At 49.4% G+C, this 18,365-nt stretch overlaps 1 non-coding gene and 2 pseudogenes across 1 annotated transcript; 2 read left to right on the top strand and 1 right to left on the bottom strand.

Annotated features, from left to right (window-relative positions):
* LOC136523210 (fruit protein pKIWI501-like) overlaps positions 1–18,365 on the top strand; it is a 289,633-nt pseudogene that overhangs the window by 270,346 nt on the left and 922 nt on the right.
* On the bottom strand, positions 6,834–16,495 carry LOC136521080 (uncharacterized; annotated as a pseudogene).
* LOC136524960 (small nucleolar RNA R71) lies at positions 16,023–16,129 on the top strand. Its single transcript, XR_010776304.1, has one exon. It is a non-coding gene; the product is annotated as a small nucleolar RNA R71 (small nucleolar RNA).

Genomic DNA, 18,365 nt, shown 5'->3' on the forward strand with positions numbered 1-18,365 from the left:
GAATCCTTTGGTGCTGGCACCGAAGAAGAGCCTTGCCCTTTAGTCGGGGCAGCGGCCGTCGTCTGGTGTTGTGCCTAGATCGGGCGGGAGCAACACCGGTGAGGCCACGTCACCAGCTGGTCAGGTGCCGACTGCGGCATTGTCGGTGCCCTCAGCAGGACAGGCGGATGTACGAGGCGTGCCTTCAGCAATCGCGCAGCAGCCAGTGATGACCGCAATATCGCTGTCGACGATGGGATGGATGGGGCTACCGACCACGCTCATGGCGTCGACCGTGGTGGGTGCGGCGCTGCCAGTTGTGACTCCACCGATGCAGGTGGAGGTGGTGGCCCTCATGGCGGAAGGGTCACAACTGGGGGCGGCCACAGCATTGGCCGAGGTATTGGCCCGACCGAACCTTCGGCATCCCAAGCGGTGGTGCCGGGCGTGGGTCAAATGGAATTGGATGCCACCGAGGGATCCCCTGAAGTCACGGTGCTAGGGGAGAGGATTGCACCTGCACCGCTGACCTCTTCCACTGTCGATAGGGATGCTCCAACAAAGGCATCTCGTCGAGAGGGGTCGGTGGCGCTTGAGGCTGGCGGGGAGTCATCCCTAGCCCTGACCTTAGTGGGCAGTGGCTCACCCGCATGGGGCGTGGCCCTATTTCAGTGGACGGACCCGTAGGATCCGGCGTCGGTGTGCTTTACTCTCAACGATACCGTGGATAGCATGGAGCGGGAGAGTCTCAACTTGGGAGTCACGACCGTGCTCGAGGCCCTAGAACACGCCATGGGCGCACTGCGCGAGGTTGCCGTTCCCTCTGGCCGGTTATTTGCTCGGTCTTGCTTCTTGTTTTCTGCTTCTTTTATTTTTTGTTTTCCAACCACTGTTTCCCTGAAGTCCCTCATGGCTCGTAGCTAGGGGAAATCCCAGTTCCTCCATCGGCAGAAGCAAGCCTTGGACCGCCTCGTTGAGGAGGCGCGGTTGCGCGGGGAGGTGATGGCACAGCTCGCCGCTACTCGTAGAGGGTGGCTGAGCTGACTCCCCTTGCTGAGGAGGTGGCCAATCTTCAATCATGGGTGGCCAAGGCCTGCCGAGGTGTAGACCAAGCCGAGCAGGCATTCGAGGCCCTAGCGGCGAGGTCACGGAGGGACGATGAAGAAGCTGCTAGGGTGAGGAAGGAGCGGGATGAGCTACTTCAAAAGAATGCCAAGACTCGCCAACAGAATCTCAACCTCCTGGGCGAGGTTGAAAGGGAGAGGGAGCTAAAGCTAGGGGCTAAAGAGAAACTCACGGCCTTGGTGGAGAATGCGAGCCTAGATGCCACAACGATCGAGCGGCTATGCAAGGAGCGGGACGAGCTGATCCAGACCATGGAGAGGCTCTGCTCAGAGCGTGGCGTGGCTTGCAAAGAGCGCGATCAAGCTTTCTAAGAGCACAACTAGGCCTGTCAAGAGCACAAGGATGTGCAGCAGAAGGTCAGCTCCCTCCAGTCCAAGCTCAAAAGGGAGACGAACCGAAAGCTAAAGGCCGAGAGTGTCTTTGCCAGGCTGGCGGTGGATCCCACCAAGGTGAGAAGAAACCTTCAGGCAGAGAGTGATGAGCTCAGTATCCTGAGCACCCTTGGAGTGGTTTGTGATGACCTTCAAGTGGTGCAATCAGAGGGGACCAGCTCGCTCGCTGCCCGTGTTGTTGAGATCACGGCTCAGGTGCACCAGCTCGAGAGAGACGCCCTTCGCGTAGGCGTCAATTAGTCCTTCATGATTGCTCGTTCTCATTATGGAGACAACATCGATCTGGAGGCGATGAGCCATGGCTATGCACCCGGCTATGAGTCCCGTGAGCTGGAGGAGATGGAATCGGTGGTGGCTCCCCTTTCGTTGAACTTGGCAGGCAAGATTGAAGACATTGTACTCCCCCGAAGGGGCTAGTTAGTTAGATGAATTCGGGCTGTGGAGCCAATAGTTTTGTAATGCACAATTATTTTTTGTCGTTCTTAAACATCTATCCTTTTCTAGCGGTGAAAAAGGAGTATGATGCGAACTTGCGAAGAACAAGTTTTTATTTCGAATGTAAAACGAGTAGGCACGACCTGACTCCTTCTGTCATTGATTTTGTTCAGCTCGAGCCGGTGAAAAAACTTGGATTATGTTGGGGAGCAAAAGCGCCGTAGCCACTGGGGCATAGGTCCTTTAGCAGTCTGCCCAGTTTTACTCATGGTTCATTTCCATGACTCTTACCTTTCAAGCCTTAATGTAGGAAGAGGTCGAGTGTGAGTTTCTGAGTGAGAGTATCCCTTTGTCAGCCCCCGAGTGAGGTCCGACCCCTGGTCATTTGTAGGGGTTGGGTGTCACTAAGAAACAGGGAAGTGAATTTAAAACTAATAAGGAAGAGTACTTTTTTATTTCAGAAACATGGTTTTATACAAGTATGTCAATGCCTTGGAAAAGAGCTAAGGGTAAAAGCGACGTAGCTGCTCAATGTTCCATGCGTTGGTGAAGATTTGGCCGTCGATGGTTTTGAGCTTGTAGGTGCCCAGTCGGAGCACTTTTGCAATGACGTACGGTCCTTCCCATGGTGGCGATAGCTTGTGGCGATCCTTGTTGCTCTGTATGAGATGGAGTACCAAGTCTCTGATGTTAAAAGCTCGACCCCATACCCGACAGCTGTGGTACCGGTGTAACGCTTGCTGGTACTTAGCCGAGTGGAGGAGGGCTATGTCACATGCTTCATCGAGCTGATCCATGGCATCTTCGAGGGATGCCTTGGCTCCCTGCTTGTTGTACGCCCAGACCCTCGGCGCCCCATACTCGAGGTCGGTCGGGAGGATGGCCTCGGAGCCATAGACCATAAAGAAGGGAGTGTAGCCGGTGGGCCGGCTGGGGGTTGTCCTTAGGCTCTAGAGCACCATGGGGAGCTCCACGACCTAGTGGCCACCGAACTTGTTTTGCCAGTTGAAAATCCTAGGCTTGAGGCCTTATAGGACCATACTGTTCACGCGCTCGACTTGCCTGTTCGTACAGGGGTGTGCCATAGTGGTCCAATCGACACGAATATGATGCTCGTCGGAGAATTGGAGAAACTTTTTCTTAGTGAACTGTGTGCCGTTGTCCATGATGATAGAGTTTGGGACTCCAAACTGATGGACAATGATGAGGAAAATAGCACAGCTTGTTCAGATTTGATCACGGAGATCGGCCAAGCCTCTATCCATTTTGTGAACTTGTCTACGGTGACAAGTAGGTGCATGTAGCCCTGGGCGCTTTTTTAAGAGGTCTAACCATATCGAGCCCCCAGACCATGAACAACCATGTAATGGGGATGGTCTAGAGCGCCTAGGCAGGCAGGTGGGTCTACAGAGCATAGTACTGGAACCCTTTGTAGGTAACAACTTGCTCAGCATCGGCTGCTGCCGTCGTCCGGTAGAAGCCTTGTCAGAACACATTCCTGACCAGGGTTCTAGGTGCAGCATGGTGCCCACAAACCCGACCATGGATGTCTTCTAGCAGCTGCTTCCCTATTCGATTGGGATACAACGCTGTAGGATCCTGACATGGCTGCATTTGTAGAGCTCTTCCTCAAAGACAACAAACAATTTGGCGTAGCGCGTGAGCCGCCAAGCTTCCGTCTTTTTTGCTGGCAACACCTCCCGGAGGAGGTAGTCGAGGTAAGGCGCTCTCCAATTAGCAGGATGGTCGAGCTCCGCTGCTAGGTCGGTGTCAATCTCCATAACCAAACCTTCATGGACCTCCATAGCTCCGAGGTCGCACGGGGCCAATGGAGGGCCGGCTCCCGAGCCTAGGGCGGGCAGCTTGTGGTCGGCCCCAGCCCCCAAACTCGAGCTGGAAGGGTCAGAAGAGGTCATCGGTTGCCCAGCCCCCAAGCGCTGGGTTGAGGGGTTAGGCAAAACTGTCGGTTTCCCAGCCCTCAGTTCTAGGACGAGCGGCTTGCGACCAGCTTGCCCTGGCTCTTCGTACTAGACCGAGGGTTTGTGTTGGTCACTAGAAAAGACGCCGGCCGAGACTAGCTCTTGGTTGGATGCCATTTTTGCCAGCTCATCGGCCGCCTCATTGAGCCATCAGGGGATGTTGTTGAGTTTGAGACCATCGAACCCATCCTCTAGTTTCTGAACCTCCTGGCAGTACGCGGCCATTTTGAAGTTGTGGCAGCTTGACTTCTTCATGACCTAATCGATGACAAGCTGTGAGTCACCCTGAACGTCGAGCCATCGGATGCCCAACTCTATTGAAATACATAGACCGTTGACAAGAGCCTCGTACTCTACCATGTTGTTTGACTTGGCGAAAACTAGTCCAACACCGGTGCCCTTCTTCATCAATGAACCATCGAAATATATAGTCTAGTACTCTTGATCGACGTCCACCGGTGGCATTTGGATCTCAGTCCATTCTGCTATGAAGTCAGCCAGCGCCTGGAACTTGATGGCGGTCCATGGGACATATGAGATGCCATGTCCCATCAATTTGAGAGCCCACTTGGCGATTCTTCCCATCACATCTTGGATCTGGATGACCTCGCCAAGAGGAAAAGATGTCACCACCATCACTGGGTGCGACTCAAAGTAGTGGCACAATTTTCGCTTGGTGATGAGGATAGTGTAAAGGAGCTTTTGGATCTGGGGGTAGTGGATCTTGGAGTTAGACAAGACCTCACTGATGAAGTACACGGGATGTTGTACCTTGAGGGCACACCCCTCCTCTTCTCGCTCCACCACTAGCATGGCGCTGACCACCTACATGGTGGCCGCGATGTAGAGTAGGAGTGGCTCCCTAATGGTCGGGGGAACTAGGATTGAGGCCCTCGTCAGGAGCTCCTTGAGCTTGTCAAGCACCTCCTGAGCCTCGGGCGTCCACTCGAAGCGATCAGCTTTCTTCAGGAGCTGATAAAGGGGGAGTCCCCATTCGCCGAGGCATGAGATGAAGCGACTGAGTGCGGCGAGGCACCCTATGATCTGCTATGCCCCCTTTATGTTCTGTATTGGGCCCATTCTCAGGATGGCTGAGATTGTTTCTAGGTTGGCTTCGATGCCGCGTTCAGAAACAATGAACCCATGAAGCATACCCCTTGGAACGCCGAAGGCGCATTTTTTGGGGTTGAGTTTGATGCCATTCGCTCGGAGTTTTGTGAAGGTTAACTCAAGGTCGGTTACAAGCTCGTCAGTGCGTTTGGATTTGACTACGATGTCATCCATGTAAGCCTCAGTGGTTCAACCGATGAGGTTACCGAAACACTTGAGCATGCAACGCTGATATGTAGCCCCCACATTTTTCAGACCAAATGGCATCGTGATGTAGCAGTATGATCCAAAGGGGGTGATGAAAAGAAGTTGCTAGCTGGTTGGACTCCTTCATTATGATCTGATGGTACCCGGAGTATGCATCAAGGAAGCAGAGGGTTTCACACCCTGAGGTTGAGTCAACTACTTGATCTATGCGCGGCAAAGGAAATGAATCCTTTGGACATGCTTTATTGAGACCCATGTAGTCAACACATATTCTCCATTTCCCACTCTTTTTCTTTACAAGAATGGGATTGGCTAACCACTTAGGATGATACACCTCCTTGATGAATCCGGCCACCAAGAGCTTCGTAATCTCCTCGCCGATGGCTCTGCGCTTCTCCTCATCGAAGCGATGCAGTCGTTGCTTCAACGGCTTGGAGTCTAGCCTGATCTTCAAGGCATGCTCAGTGACTTCCCTCAGAATGCCCGACATGTCTGAGGGTTTCCACGTAAAGATATCTCGGTTGGCGTGGAGGAAGTCAACGAGCGTGCTTTCCTATTTGGAGGAAAGCGTGGTGCTGATCCAGAGCACCTTGCTGTCATGACTGCTAGGATCCATGGGGATCTCCTTGATGCCTTCAGCAGGCTCAAAGGATTGAACCGACCACTTGGAGTCCAAGGGCTCCCCGGTGGTCACCTCTCGGATTGCTGCGAGCTCGGCGGAGGCAACCATTGCGATAGCGTGCTCGCAGCACTCCACCTCGCACTGGTAGGCACGTTGGAAAGAAGTGCCGACGGTGATGACCCCTCATGGGCCCAGCATCTTTAGTTTTAGGTAGGTGTAGTTGGGGATGGCCATGAACTTTGCGTAACACGGCCACCCGAGGATCGCGTGGTAGGTACTGTGGAACCCGACCACTTGGAACGTAAGGATCTCTATCCTATAGTTGGTTGGATTCCCAAAGGTAACAGGCAGATGGATCTACCCGAGCGGCATGGCTTGCTTCCCTAGCATGATGCCATGGAAAGGCGCCCCGGTCGGCTGGACACACGATTGGTCAATGCCCATAGCGTCGACCATCTCGACGTACAGGATGTTGAGGCCACTGCCGCCATCCATCAGTACCTTGGTGAGCCGCTTCTTGCCGATGATCGGGTCGACGACGAGCGGGTACATCCCCGGCTGGGGGATGTTGTCGGGGTGGTTGATCCGGTCAAAAGTGATGGCAGACTCTGACTATCGAAGGAAGGCGGGCATGGTGGGCTCGGTCATGTAAACCTCACGGCGCGCCAACTTTTGCCAGCATTTGGAGTCGTAGGCCGCCGACCCCCCAAAGATCATGACGCATCCGTCGGGGGTTGGGAAACCGTCATCCTTCCCACCGGCATCGTCCACCATCGGCTTGGGGTCCTTTTTTGGCTCTCCTTTGCTGGCGCCACTAGACAAGAACCGCTTCATGAGGGCATAGTCCTTGTACAAGTGCTTGATGGGGAAGGTGTCGTTTGGGCACGGTCCTTCAAGCAGCTTCTTGAAGTGGTCGGGGGTGCCCTCGGCGGGCTTCTGACCCCCCTTATGATCGGCAGCGGCCATGAGTGAGCTCTCATGACACTATTTGTTCTTCTTCTTATGGGGACGGTTGGAGGCGCCCTCACCGGTGTCGTTGTCCCGCTTTGCCTTGCCCTTGGAGCGGTCAAAAATAGCTCCGACTACCTCTTCGCCCAAGGCATGGCTGGGGGCGATGTCGAGAAGCTCATTGGTGGTCCTTAAACCCTTGCGGCCCAACTTGTGGACCAGGGACTCGCAGGTGGTCCTAGACAAGAAGGCCCCAATGATGTCAGCATCGGTGATGTCGGGCAGCTCGTTGCACTACCGGGAGAAGCACCGGATGTACTTGCGTAGAGTTTCTATAGACTTCTATCGATAGTTCTTGAGGTCCCATGGGTTTCTAGGGCATGTGTAGGTGCCCTAGAAGTTGCCCATAAAAATCTCCTTCAGGTCTACCCAACTATGGATCCATTTGGGCAGAAGGTACTCTAGCCTTGATCGTGCCGAGTCGGCGAGGAATAGGGGGAGATTGTGGATAATGAAGTTGTCATTATCTGTGCCACTGGCCTAGCAAGCAAGCCGATAATCCTCAAGCCATAGCCCGGGGTTTGTTTCCCCGGAGTACTTTGGGATGTTGGTCAGCGGCCGGTATCGTGGCGGGAAGGGCACGTTGAGGATGTGGCGACCAAAAGCCTGAGGCCTCGGTAAGTTGAGGCTCGGGCTCCGGTCCTCAGTGTTGTCGTAGCACCCACCATGGTGGGGATGGTAGCCATGGTTCGCCATGTCCCTTTCGCGTCGTGGGCACACCTGCGGGCGTTTAGAGTGTCGCGGGCATCACGATTGCGGCTGAGGCGCTCGCCGCAACCCTCTGTACATTGTTGCACGGTGCCTGGTGGACAGAGATGTCATTGTTGTGTTGCCCCAAGGGGGTGTGGTGACCAACATCGAGCTCGCGTCATCAGGAGAATAAGCTCTCCGCTTGCTATACCACGGTGTGCTCAAGAAACATGCGGATCTCTTGGTGAGCCAAATGGCCCTCTGGCATCACGGGCTTAGGAAGCCCCTAGAGTAAGGCTGCCATGGCCGCTATGTCTTGGCTCAAGTGGGAAAATCATGGGAGGCCCTCGTCGTCCTCAACAATCTTCTGGTTCACCTCGCGGGCCCTAGCGCACGCGTTTGCTGTCTCCTTTTCACGCGATGTCCTTCTCAAGCTCCATATGCTCTTGCTCGACCTAGAGCCATGCCACCTTGAGCTCCTGGCACCGCGCACGCAATTGCTCCTCCTATATGTGCAGCAAAGCCCCCGTGCCTTCATTGTTGTCGTCGTCGCCGCACAGCAGATCAGCCACCGCGTGGATGCTCTTGGTGTGCCCTTCGGGAGTCACCGCCATGAAGCACTCTCATGTGGATTGGTGGCTTCCCCTACTAGAGTCAGAGTCGGAAAAAGATTCTGAGTCCCCCGTGATAAGTTCATGGAGCGATTCCATGATATACTCCGCTGCTCCTACGAACACATCGTTCATAGGGGATGGGTGGAAGCGCTGTGGGCCATGAGGTGCCCCGTAGCCCACGCGGCATCACGAAGGACAAAACGGTACGCCACCATCGTCCTCCAGCAAGTTGACCTGGGGTGAGCGGCTCACCTCCAACATGCTACGTCACGACGCTGGTGTAGGAGAAGGCAAGACAGCGTAGGTCCTCTCGAGATAGTCGGGGTCCTAGGAAGGCAGTGAGCCAGCGCTCAAGCCTCCCATAGTCGAAGTTGAGGAGCTGGTCGCTCCTAGGGGCGTGAGCCTTCGGTGCGTGCAGCCATAGCTCCTCGAATGCCACATTGATCACGTTGAGGCTAGTGGGGTGGAGAAGCCGAGTGATGGTGGGAGCCTATGCTAGCTCTCCCTCCACCATGATGATGAAGTTCAGGCTCCCGAAATGCACGTGTGCGCCCGGGAACCAGCCGATGCCATGGTTGGCCATCTAAAGCCTGAAGGTGGCGTTGAGACGCACAAAAGGCCCCTACCTGGCGCACCAACTGTCGGTGTTTCGAGTCACCAACTAGTAAATTTGTATTTGCGCGTCTGGCTTGGATGGTGTGCTTAGAGGACATAAGGTTTACACTGGTTTGGGCAGAAAGTCCCCACATCCAGTTTGTCGCTACTACTCGTGTTACTAGCACTGAAGGTTTGTGGTAGGGGTTACAAATGGGCCAGAGAGGGAAAGGATCCCAAGTCTCTGGTGCGTGCGTATGCTGCTTGGGCGTATCGAGCTGTGTTCAGTCGTATCTCGCTGTGCCCTCCATAGGGCATCATGCCTCCCCTTTTATAGTCCAAGGGGATGAGTAGGTTACAGAGGGAGAGGTAGAGGGGTAAATGTTAAGGGGAAGACAGCCTCTCAGACCACCAGGCCTTTCTTTTCCTTCACGTGGGCCCTGCCGGTATTGCAGAGAGTGACAAGGATGGCTCCACGCTGGGTGTCTGATTGCCGCGGATGCCACGCCCTAGCGTCATCAGCCAGTCGTGGCATCCCATCCTGTCCCGATGGGTGACGTGGTGGAGCTATGTTCTGGTTAGCCACCATGCAGGGAGTAGGCAGCATAGTGACCATGCGTCCGTCGCTGTTGGTGGTGTGAGTTCTCTGGTGTGACATATCGTGGGCATGGGTCATGATGAGATGCGCATGCTCCCTGCACGGTGCTAGAAGTTTGACCTTGGGTCGTACTTTTTGGCTCATAGTGGTTGCTGGCGGTGTGGGCTCACGTTGGGAGCCATGCCTGAGAGGTCAGGCGAGGCGGAGCCCCTGACCCAGCGGTCGGGCGAGGTGGAGCCCCTGTCCCAGAGGTCAGGCAAGGCAGAGCCCCCGCATTAGCGGTCGGGTAGGCGGATCCCCTGCCTCGACAGTTAGGTGAGGCGGAGCCCCCGACCCAGAGGTCAGGCGGGGCGAAGCCCATGCCCCGGCTGTTGGGCGAGGTAGAGCCCCTGTCCCAGAGGTCTGGCAAAGAGGAGCCCCCACATCAGCAGTCGGGCGAGGTAGAACCCCGCATCAGCGGTTGGGTGAGGCGAAGCCCTTGCCCCAATGGTTGGGCGAAGCGGAGTCTCCAACCCAAAGGTCCGGCGGGCAGAGCCTATGATGCGGCGGTTGGGTGAGGCGGAGCCCCTATCCTAGAGGTCGGGCGAGGCAGAGCCTGCCCCCAATGGTCGGTTGGAGCTACAGTCGAGCGCTTGATCGCTTGGATAAATTAATGCTGATGATCATTAGCTCCTCCTCTTCGGGTATCCTGCTATTGGTCCCTGACAGTAGGCTAAATAACCTAAGCACCATGCTTAATTTAAAGAACCTATGGAAGTACAATGGCACAATCATCATACCCAAACAAAAACATACTTGTATAGAAAAAAGGAAGCATAGAGGGATAACCAAGATTCGTCCAACAGAGGTGAAGGCATTTGAAAAGTGAACCAAAGAACCAAAGGTTTTTTAGAAAGGATTTTAAATAACTAGAAAGTAGGTATTTTGAATTTTGAAAATTTTGATGCCCGTGCAAGAAATTAAACATGCAGTTTGAAAATTTAAAATGCATTTGAAAATCAACACATGAGATAACTAACGATTTACCTTTGGCAAGGGCTCAACGTTTATAGTCCGTTGGGCAAGACTCTCCTCCCTTTAATCTGTAGCTACATGAACAGTTTCAAGGGAATTTTTGGGTTGCCCCAGAATTTTGCCAAATGATTGATAGGAATAGCAGCAGCTATTTGAGCAAGTTGTGTTTCTATTATTTTATTAAAGCTCAATTGATTCTTAACTAAGGAGGTTAAACCTTCAATTTTTGAATTTATATTTTCATTGATTTTAGCTTGCCCTAACACTAAGTCTTTTAAAGATGGTTGGTTTGAATTGTAATTTGAATTGAAGTTCGAATTATTACCTTGAAAGCATGATCGATTATTATTACCTTGTGGACAGAACCCATTGTTGATGTATGCAGCGTCTTCACAGGTCTCGGGGTAGTTGTTCCTCGAGTGTCCAACTTCTCCACAGACCTCGCATGTCATATGCGAGTCCATGGCCTTGATAGTGCCTTGTATTTCTTTTTTGTTGGCACGTGCATCAAGTCTTTTCATAAGTAGATCCAATTTTGCAGCAAGCATATCTGTCTCCTTCACGGTATGCATGCCTTTTTGTTGTTTATTTTGGAGCCTCTCGTCGCTCCACCCTTGATTTGAGTCCATCTTTTCGATGAGAACCATAGCTCCATCGACTGTGAGCGAGAGGAAAGCGCCACTAGTAGCAGCATTGGCATGGGCTTGTAACACCCTAGGTGTTTGGCTTCCACATTTGCACTTGCATTTCATGAACATGAGCATCATTCATCCATTCATGAGCTTATATTGCATGAAACATGTTTTCGAAACATTGCAACACATTGTTATATTTCATGTGTGTTGATTTTATGAAATGAATAGTGTGCAACACTCAAGTGCAACATGTGCAACTCACTTTAGTGAAACATGGTTAGTTAGTACTATGCAACAAAATCATGAAACATGTGAAACATGACTTTGAAACAAAGGTAACATTTCACTTGTTTTCCTTGTTTCAATGCATGTGATGCTTGATTTTGGTGTGACCAATGTGTGGTGTGGCTAATTATTCTCCTAAGAACCTTAGTTATACTTAGAATGTCATTAGGAACAATGTTCATGTTGATCATTTTGCCTAATTAGGTTTCCAAGTCATGGTTGACCATTATGGACCCCTAGAGCTCCTGAGTTTGACTGTTTAAAAAGTATATCTTAGACTATTTGCATGTTTGAGCAACCTAAAGCAAAGTTGTAGAAAATTTTACAAGGAACAAACTTTGTTTACAAGCCAAGTCATGAAAATGTGCACAACATGCTCAAAAAGGGCCCACAATTCAGTGTTGAGGGCTGATTCAACACTTAGAAAATTTTCTAAGTATGGATTGCAATTTCAGTTTGAAGGAGTTGACTTTGGCTTGATGTAACTCATGATTCTTTGGGAATTAGCTGATGATTTCTGAAACATTGTTGTAGCCCTATCATAGCTCTACATTTTTGCTTCAAGCCGATTTTGCTCACTAGCCACCGTTTGGGATTTGGAAGCTAACCAAATCACGCTGTCAAGCTCGATCGGTTTCACTGAAACGAAGCTATAGTGTTCGACAAGTTTTAGAACTCGACGGCCGTGTGTACGCCGTGCGTCACTGACCATCTGACCGCGCTAACCATGTCAGGCTGCCACATGCCAACATAGGCCCCAGCATCCGCCCGTGGTTCCCAGCGCTCGCATTCACTCTCTTTCGCCTCCACTCGCTCGCCGCAGCACCGAAGCAGCAGCGCAGCACCGCTCCGCCATTGCTGCCGAGCAAGCCGCCGTCGCCTAGCTCACTCGCCGTCGCTAAATCGACGCCTCTAGCTAACCCACAGCTCCGCCGTGTCCTCCTCTACCTCCTCCACCTCTTAACTGAGCCTATTGAGTTGAGGTGAGGGCACATTTGCCACTTCCGTCGCCACCGCCATGAGCGCGACCTCGCCGGAGTTCGAGGCCGCCATGGTCAGGATAGCTAGGATCCCTCTCATCCTCCTTTTTCTTCTTTGTTAGCTCCGTGGTGACCTAGTGAAGCTCGTACCAAGCTCGGATGAGGCATGGGGGCTCGCCATTGCTAGCACACCGCCACCGGAGCTCCGCCGTGCCGCCTTGGCCGTCGACGAGCTATCTCCGGTTAACTCTAGGTCCCTCTGGTAGCATCACTCGACGTGGCTCGTCACGTAGATCATGTAGGTGCCGACCATCTTGCCGGAGTCCTCGCCGTCGCAAGCGTCGTCCCCTGTTTCCTTTCACTGACCGGTGGGGTCGTCTGACCCACGGGTCCCACGTGTCAGTGACTGCTTAGTAGAAGCCAGTTCAAATAATTCCAGTTTTGAATGCTGTTTTGTGAAATTTGTATCTCCAAATTGGTAGATCCAAATTGGGTGATTCCAATTTTTTTAGTATTATAGGGAAGTCTAGTATTTAGGAAAAATATGACATGAACACTTGAAGTGGAAATTTTGGATGAATTAAATAGGAACTTGAAATGTGTTTTTAAATGCATGCAAAATTGTTTAAATTATATCTTGAGTTTTTGTGGTCCAAAAATTATGAAATTTTGTGGGTAAGCTATTCTTGCTTAGTAGAAGCTCTGGTAAAAATGTGAGAGTCATTGCATGTATGGTTTTTGAGTTATAGATTTTCCTTTTATCTTTGAATGATCCTTGTGTGAATTTTTGTAAATTATCTAGGAATCCAATGACCATGAAATTTTGTGGGGAGTATCCTAGTACCTTAAGGATGCTAGGAAAAATATAAAATCTGTTGCTTGACACTTTTCACTAAGGTTTCCTAATTATGTCATTTTAAGCCATTATGTCTTATCATTTTTGTGTAGGCTGTTATACTTGCTCAAATGCTGTGAAATTTTTATAGTAGCCTACTTAGAGCATGTAATACCTACTGTAATTATTGTAGATTAAATGGTGCAGTTGGCATATATATTTATTGTTCCTCTTAAATAATTAAATAAATTAAGAAAGGTATTAAAAGAAATAATTTGGTGACGAACACCTTACTTTTCTGGTGTTCTTGTGATATGTGTGATAAGTGAGTGAAGTTGGTTTCGTCCATTTATGTGTTTGCAACATACGTTAATAACTATTTTTCTGTATCGTGTCTTTCAGGACAGTTCTGGGGACTTTTGGAAATGTGGTGAATACAAAAGTTGTATATAACTTATGTATATAGCTCCTATCAAAATTTGGTGGCATTTGACCTAGTAGTTTAGGAGTTATAGTCATTTAAAGTCGGATCACAGTTTTGCCTGATCTCTGTCTTGTGAAGACAGATTTCTGTTGATTAAAGAATTTGACCTGGTAAAGGTTAGAATCATGCCTTGAGGTCTGAAAATGAATTGTAGACAATTTCATAAGCTTTCAAAATTGTCTTGTTGCATGGCATTTGGATTCTAAATCTCCAGTTATGGCCATTTTACCGTACCGCTATATAGTCTCTATTTTGCTAAAATACAAATGCTTGTGTGTATGCTTTGTTCCAATGTTCTTGTTGATTGTTTAGGGGCTAGCCTAACTTGAGAACATGCTTAGGTGCAGGTGCTAGGTCCTTAACTGAAGATGAGCAATTATACATTAGGTTGTATAAACTTGGTAAGTTAAAGTGATTTGAATAGAGCTTAAGTTGGAATATGCGGACTGCAGTGAGCATGTGCATTCCCCGAGCATCCCTAACTTCATTCATGTGCATCCATGAGACTTATCTTGCGCATTCATGCAATAGGTGTGCTGGAGGGAGTGACGCTGCTGGAGTTCGAGGGAGCCAACTAGGAGGAGGAGCCCGAGGTGCAGGAAATCGATGAAGCAGCCACCGAGGAGGAGTTGCCCGAGTGCCCTGACCACCGTCCTTCCTCTTTCCTGAAAGGCAAGCCCCAGAGCATATTAAACCTCCCATGTTTTTACAAATACCTTGAGTATCTTTTATTCGTTGATGATGCATTAAGTATAGGAATTGGTTGAAACCAATTGTTGCATTATATATCCATCCTTGTCCAGATATCGCACTGGAATCCTATTTAAGTTCAGGAACAGGTTAAATGCTTAGCCATGCTTAGTGTGGTAGAAGTCAGGTGATTTCCTGTCACCTGCGAGCTTTAGGATGAGGTGGATCACGGTTGGCTATATTTTCTATCGTGGAAAAGAACCATGTTAATAATGAATTAAGACCGGGCGGAGTCTTGTGTAGCTTGGACATAGTGACTCCATCTGTGTCGTTTAAGGACCGATACGTTGTACGTCCTTATGTCATGTTGAACACAACCTAATACTTAGCTGGCCGGATAAGTCGTTTCGACTGTGAAGCCTAGTAGCTCGACTCAGGCTAGGGACGCGAGCAGTGGCGTGCATTCTGGAGGTAGTAAGGATGTGCGGAGAGCCATTGGCATAAGTCCAAGGCGGGTTAGAGTCCCAAACAACCTTAGTAGAGTGGTTCTCTGAGAATGTCGATCTATTCGGACTCGCGACTCCTGAATCGTATCAAAGGTGACTCGTTTATGACCCTGATGGGGGAAGTAGGGTTTGTGTTTAGGAATACCCCTCCAGCTGGATAGGAATCGATTCGAATCACCATCTCTCCCGGATAGCACTGTTTGCCTAAATGGTCATTTAGCCCGTTTAAACACCGTGTAAATGCTACACGGTGGTGCGCCGTTTCCGTTTAATCACCTGTTACCCTATTTACTTGGCCGTTTAGCCCGTTTATGGGACATTTTGCCCGAATAATGGCTAAACGGTAGGTGACTGACTGTTTACCGTTTAGCATTTAGGAAAACACTGCCGGATAGTGAGAACTTGACTGAGCAGCAGCAACATAGATTCAATTAATTTAATGATATGGTTAAATGGATGATGATGATAATGTTGCCACGAATTATACCTGCTATGGTTATTATTGTTTGCACCTTAATCGAATGATTGCTTAGTACAGGTGCTAATATAGATGATAGGTTAATGGCTAAAAGTCACTGCTAGATCAGGTTAAGAGTTGATCATTATTACTTATGCTTTTCCGCAAAAAGAAAGTGTCAGCCAGATCCACTAAATTAAGCTATGCATGATCCTTGGTGTCATTTGTTTTGGTTTCCGATGGGTAAGTCTAGCTGAGTACATTCTCATACTCAGGGTTTATTCCCTCTTGTTGCAGATGACCTTCTATATCAAGGATTCTGTAAGTATTGTCTCCACCCGGCGGGTGACGAAGACTAGATCATGGGCATGATCTCTATTTCTCTTATCTAAATGCTTTTGCAGGTTGTGATCAGCAAACCAATATTTGTATTTGAACTCGGGTGTGTAAGTTAAACTAATTGCTTCCACATACTTTGCAAGACTTGTTTTGTAATAACGATGACTCTGAGGTGTTGTAACCTATTTGCAAACCATCTGTAAAATGTTGTAACATACGATATGTTATGTTGAATTACTGTGATCTTGGTTGTATGCAAGTTGGTCTAAAATCCTTTGAGGTTTTAGTTGACTACCGGGTTTATATGGGCTCAAGTGCGAGAATTTAATCGTTTCGGTGATTGTTTTTGTACTTGTGCTCTTATAAATTGGTCGGTTCTGTGATAGGGCTTTTGACCTGGGTGTTAACCCATTGTAGAAGTTTTAGAGCACGAGCCAATTCTCCATCCCATGGTGCGGGCAGGTAAGTATGTATTCTTGCAGCCTCTCCCACGCCTCAGGGATGGACTCCATGGGATTTTGCTGGAAATTGGAGATTCTTCCCCTCAGGGCATTGGTTTTGCCCATGGGGAAGAACCTCACGAGGAACGCCGTGGAGCATTTTGCCCATGTGTTAATAGCTTCCTGGTCATTATAGAACCATTGCTTTGCCTTCCCCACAAGGGAGAAGGGAAACAGACGAAGCCTGATGGTCTCTGGTGTGACATCCTTCATGGCGATGGTGTCACACAGCTCTAGGAAGTGCTGAAGGTGTGTGTTTACGTCCTCGCTAGGAAAACCATAGAATGGGTTTGCCTGCACCATCATGATCAACCCGTTACAAAGTTCGAAGTTTGCGTTACCCATGTTGACAGCGGGCCCAACGGGCACGTTGGCAATAGCGGGAATGGAGAATTCACGAAGGGTCTTCTGGGCCATAGCATCAGATGCGGATGGTGCGAAAATGACTAGTTCGTCTACCGGTGGGATGTCAGAAGGAAGGATGAGTCGGCATCTGGCCTTCCTTAGGAGCGACTCTGGATTCTCAATGTAGTTGTTCGGCAGAGCGAAACCAGTCATACAATATCCTGTTTTCACCCACAACAGGAGAAAACAAGCAAGATTAGCCTGCATGAGGAATGGCTACTACACATGAATATCATCATGAAAATGTCCTACTAAATTCCTTTAACCAATGCCTTCCCTGGCAATGGCGCCAGAAATGCTTGTTGGCGTTTCTAAATGTCGCTACCAGAAATGGAAAATGAATTCCATCCCTAGCACCGGCACCAGAAACGCCTTGGTAGTTCTTTATGTTTATAGAACAAATCCACAAGCACATAGAATTACCATTGTAGCATTTCACCTGGAAGTATTCAGGGTATCATTATTTATATTTTCCCAAAGGAAGGCAATGGTGTAAAAGTCTTTAGTATGGATATGATCAAGATAACATGCTTGTATATTAGACCAATGTTCATAGCAGGGGTAAACATGGTATCGTTCAAAATAGTGTGACACACATGAGCCTACCTTAAGGATAAAAGGGAGAAATAAAGAATAAAGAATAAAAATTGTTTCCTAACAGGAGCAGGCATATTCTAATATAGCCATGCAAAGAATAGCATATATACATACACATACATGGTTAAGACTTAGTTCTAAGTATGAAATGGGTTAGGAGACCATCGAGTACTGGTCTGCCAGCAAACTCATGAGGCAATTTACGTACTCCTACACCATACCTAGATGTGGGGGATTACAAAGGACGGACAGGGATGTCACCACCCACCACCTACCCCTCAACCATGGAGTATGAAATGCATCTGCCAGTTCCTAAGTACCCAAGCACCATGCCCATATACAAAGAAAACTACCCATATCCCCCTAGGACTCTGACCCTATGGATCGACAAGTTAGGACATGGGCAAGCCCGAAGCCACGACGATCCGCCACCTCAACTTAGCTCGTTCATAACATAAGAACTATACTCTAGTTCATATGCTAAGTTCATAACATAAGAACTATACTCTAGTTCATAAGCATGACTATATTGATAATATGAGAACAAGACTTCAGAGAAAAGCTTCATTTTATTCATACCAAGATCCACTCCAAGAGTCAACCTCTCCAATACAAGCTCTTGCCTAGCTCCAAGAAGCTACTAAAAGGAAAATACAAGAAGTGGTAGTGAGGCAGTGGCTCCAAATGTGGTGTGTTAGAGGGGGACTCTCCCCTCTTCTTATACTAGGCTACAGGTCGGTTTGGGGGGATATTCGGGGAATCGTCCCCAAACCGCCTCCTAGCATCATTATTGAACTGCCTGAAGAAGCTGGGCTTGGGCCGTGGCTCTAGCGGTGCGGGCGCACCCTAGCTAGCTCGCCTGGCCACCGCCTTTGCTAGGTGGGCTGGTGGCTAGGCCCTGGTTGCTTCTTTAGTGGTTTGGCATCTAGATATGATAGGTAGATGGGCCTTCTTCTTATTCCTTTGCGCCGATCTGCTTTTACGCTTTCCTGGATTGCGCCTTTTGACCTGTTTTCCACTATATTTGTGTATATGCCCTGCTAAACATTATTCTTCCAAATACATGTGGAACTTGGTTAATAATAATAACATATGTGTGTAAGTTTGCTTGTTTCTACTAGTTTTGTATCTTATTTGGTGGTCGGATTTGGTCAATAGTGACCGCCAACACTTCACCAACTCCCCAGTCGGCTAAGCCGACTCCCCATGGATTCTGAACCAGTTTAGTTTCCAAATCTGTTTTTGGTATGTTTTTGACGTGGGAAACTTGGAGAACGCATTTTGG

Source organism: Miscanthus floridulus, chromosome 18 (genome assembly GCF_019320115.1).
Source record: "Miscanthus floridulus cultivar M001 chromosome 18, ASM1932011v1, whole genome shotgun sequence".
Lineage (NCBI taxonomy): Eukaryota > Viridiplantae > Streptophyta > Magnoliopsida > Poales > Poaceae > Miscanthus > Miscanthus floridulus.